We start from the raw sequence: 5,000 nt of genomic DNA on the forward strand, positions 1-5,000 counted from the left end.
TAAAACCTGGCCACCATTTGCAATTCCAAGTGTATTTTCATTGTTGAAAAGTTATTTTTCACCAAGGAAATAAACACAAGACTATGGCCTATCCTTAGGTTCCCCACCTAACCTAACTTAGGACAACATGCTCATACCAACATGATGAGGGATGTTTGGAGGTGTTAATCCAAGGCTATCCATACAGTACGATGGTCTCAGTTGTGGTAGAGAATAGGATTGATGAGAGAACCGTTTACCATGGCTCAAATTTTCTTTTCTAAGGAGCCCTCTTTTAAGAAATAGTAATAACAACTGCACTATTTCTTAGTCCTTGAAATGAAAATTTCTTGTGGCATCTCCACCGTGATTTTTTTCTTAATATAAAGTTACGACCCCCTATTAAAGCACCTAACACAATTAATGATCACATAATATGATCACAATAAAGTGCTGCTACCATTTTATATTTTGGGTGACCTTAATATGAACGGTAATTAGTTAACGACCAACCAAATGTGAGTACGGCGCTATATCCCTCAACTTTGTGGTCGTATTTGCTAATTGTAGATTTCCACTGCCCACCTTAAGAAGATATAATCATCTGATGTAAACGCGCAGTTGAATGGAAAAGAATGTGGTGCAATTTTGGAAGGTCCGTGAATTGCACCGGGCGCTATATCCACCAGTTCAGCCAAATGTAAATGGGAATTAGCATCTACTGGGCTCCAGAAAAAAAAAAAAAAAAAAGTTGTGGGTGAACAACCACACCCATAAAGACTTAAGAAAGGCAGAAAAGTCTTACTCTTCTGGTGTCAGACCATCCTTAGGGGATAAAATTGTGTGTGTGTATATATATATATATATATATATATATATATATATATATATATATATATATATATATATATATATATATATATATATATATATATATATCACCCACGAAAGGCATTTACTACCGAATTCTATCTTGGGAATATATATCCACTTGGAATTCATTTTATGGTAACAGCTTCTGGCCGGGTAGGGATTCGAACCCCCACCTGTGAGCCGGAAACCATGCCAGCATAACTCTACCGACTGAGCTTTCAAGAAGCTGTTACCATAAAATGAATTCCAAGTGGATATATATTCCCAAGATAGAATTCGGTATTAAATGCCTTTCGTGGGTGATATTTACATTGATTAAAATCACGTGTGCTTGTGATATATATATATATATATATATATATATATATATATATATATATATATATATATATATATATATATATATATATATATATATATATATATATGAATGCATGTATGTATTGTATTTACTTCTTTCTGAGTGGAGATACGTTAACGTCGTGAAAGGTTTTGCGTATCGGTACGGTCAGCAGAGCATTACTAGTCAGAGCCACCCATATTAGATTGGTTTTCTGTGAGCAATGAAACTAAAATCTCCCACCATCACCAATCCACACTGGGATGAAAACTAGCCAAACCCATGTCACTTTGTACTGCAGTAGACTAGAAACGGCTTCATTTGTTGTATGTATATACATATACTTTTCATCGCCATAGCTAACAAGGACATTTTAAAGCAAATATATTACTAATTATTAAAAGACTCTTGAAATGGTTTTTCCATTATTTTCATATCATGAATATTCATAATACAAGATATATATTTATCAATGCCTTCAATTTAGGAATCAAAACTTCTTTGATGCTTGTAAAATTGTTCTAGAAACCGCACTAAAAATAAAAGTAAAATTTTTTTTTCTATAGAAATTACTTTTTATTTTTTTAATCACGATGTAATCTATAATGTTTATTGTGTTTTTCAACAATTATCGATATATATATATATATATATATATATATATATATATATATATATATATATATATATATATATATATATATATATATATATATATATATATATATAGGAAATAATCATAATTAGTCACCTTATACATAATCATTCAACCGTTACATTCAAGTAGACTTTGTACTGGCATTTCTTAAACTGACCTTTAGCTCATTTAGATAATTGAAGGGGCAAACAACTATTTAATAACAATTTGCCTAAATAGTGTGCTCCTATTGGCTAATGCGATCAGGAATTGCGGCTCAAACGGTCCTCAAAACAGGATTTATCCAGTATTTTACTCCCAAAAAGGCCTCACTGAAGCCATCTATTGGTTGCTTAGAGGATTATGAAAGTATTATTGTCAATAAGTGGAACTGACGTGAGGTCTAAGTTTAACTTCCAGTTTTGTATCCTTGAATAGTTTCAGAAAAATAGAAAATTCAATTGGGTATAAAAGAAATTATTGTATAATTTTCTCTAAAAATCTCTCATAAGTGGGTATTAATATGATAACACAAAAAGATTTCTCAAAATATAAAAGTTTAACTAAGACATTATTTGAGAAAAACTAGGACTATTCCATCATGCCAAAAACTAAAAAATAAAGTATATAGTTTAACTTCCCTGCTTTATAAACATTACATTATTTTAACTTGTAAAAGGACAATATTTTAAAAATGAAATCATTTAGTTCGTGTGAGATTTAAATAGCTAAAGATAAATTTTAGTCCTATGTAAGAATACAAATGCTGAAATCAGGACATTCAATTATTTGCAAAAAGCCCGGCCTAAAATTAATGAACAATTAGCTCCTTGTACAATATTATAACAATATTAATCACCAAGAAGCAAATTGTGGATCTATTTTCGATTTTTTATTTCATATGATATTGAATATAAGATTAGGTTCATAAAACATATAAGTATGATAAATATACGATATGAAATCATAAAAGATAAAAATTTGCTAGGCAACGAACGAAAACAACCCAAAAAATTGCAAATATATGCATATTTTTATTTTGCAAGATGTTAACATACTTAGAGCCTAATAAAATTAAGATTGTACTCCAGTTGGGATTTTGCATTCAGTTGGGATAGTTAAGTAACCACCCGCTTTAGATATATCACTTTTTTTTTACATTTGGAAATTTGATGTAATGTTAAAAAAAATTTTTAAGGCGGATAATAGGTTTTAAGATTATAATTTATATGCAGTCATTAAATTGTTAAATATTATATAAAAAAAATAATCACTGATAAACAAAAGAATTATGGAGGTAGGGAGTTATTTAATAAAAACAAGCTTGTATGTTCACACAATAAGTCTAGAAATTCTTCTGACAAATATATTTTCACATTGTATTCATGTATTTATATTCTTAGAATACTGAAGTCTAAATGTGCCGTATCTTGAACGGTGTTTAAAAGTGTAAAGGTACTTTTCAACCTTAATTCTGGTGATACTGAAGAGAGATGGGTCGAAAGGGTTCAATAGTGGCCAGCATATATATTGGATGGCCTCTATAATTGTGAAAAAGTATAGTAATTATGAAATTATGTTGAAAGACAAAAACATATCACTCTAACCTTGCCCAAGAGCAATTGCTGTAACATATCTACTTGATCTACTTCATCCACTTTTAGAGGCTGTAGCCCTTGCACCAATTCACCTAAAGTTGTAAACAATAAATTTCTATTAAGCTTTTTATTGAGATGTTTGATCCTAAGATAAATAATGGCTGGTTGCTTAGATGATATGTAAAATAAAAAGACAAAAAATCTATATTTCTCATCAATTACTATTTTTCATTAGAGAAAGCAATATCCATGAAATAATGTTTATTAACTTCTAACCAATAACAGACAGGAATAATTTGTATTTGAAGACTTCTTTCTTACAGCTCTAATATATTTAGAACACTCAGCCACTAATATAAAATTATTTGAAAGTATGAACTGGAAAAAGAAATCAACGTTTGCTATATGAACATATTACCACTGTATTACATAGTAAGATTTGGGTGGGGTTACACCATCGCCAACTTTTCGAAGGAATAACTACTGTAGACATTAATGTGTGTGATAACTATACCGAAGAGCTTAGAAGGCGATTGCGAGGATATTATGTCACTCCAATTTACCCAGGTGCATATAAGTACCATTACAGAATAAGACTGTGGTAGCCAATTTGAAACTGCCCTGCTGGCAATCTATTGTACAGGAGTTCTAGATCCGCTCAAGCTCGATAGTTTCCTGTAGTGTTTGCTATCTCACCATCTTTGGGTGGTTTAGGGGAGCACATAGGTCTACTTGTTTGTCACCAGCAGCCTTTACAGAAGAAGCCTGTTGGCTCCCTGTTCCAAGTATTCATTTCATCAATTGAATGCATATTCCTTTCCATTGTGTTTCCTGAATTTTGGTCTGATTATATTTACGAATGTCGGGTTTTTAGTTTGTTCAATGCTTTTACCATCGTTTCCAATCTTTTCTTGATTGTGTGTGTTTTTTTTTCTGATAGTTTTCCTTGACCTTGTTTAGGAACTTTTCAACTTATCTCTTGAGCTGATTCCAAATACAAATTTAGTTAGAATTACTGTTCATTTCTTCTCTACTTGTGTAGCTGGGAATATCTATTATTTTCCTATTACAGGAGTTTATTTTCTTTAATAAAATTAGATTTTTTTTTCTTTCCTTAAATATACAATTTTGCTTCTCACCAATCTATGGTCACTTTACATTAACTTTAATACTGATACATCTTTAACTAAATTATCCTTTTCACTGAGAATAGGATCTATTTGGTTTTTTTCGTTTCTCCATATGAGCTTCTCCATGTGCATTTTCTATGTTCCTTTCGTGTGTGTTTGTATATGAATTACTAAAGCTGACACGTGATGAACATAGAAAATGGATTTTGGCCACGTGGCTATAATACACATACGGGGCTGTAATGCATGTTTTATGACCACCACGTGATAGGTGCAGTGGTTTATACACAAATACACACACTCATACACAAACACACACACACACACACACACACACACACACACACACACACACATATATATATATATATATATATATATATATATATATATATATATATATATATATATATATATGTATATATGTGTGTGTATATATACAC

This window comes from Palaemon carinicauda, chromosome 11 (assembly GCF_036898095.1).
Source record: "Palaemon carinicauda isolate YSFRI2023 chromosome 11, ASM3689809v2, whole genome shotgun sequence".
NCBI classification, from domain to species: Eukaryota; Metazoa; Arthropoda; class Malacostraca; order Decapoda; family Palaemonidae; genus Palaemon; species Palaemon carinicauda.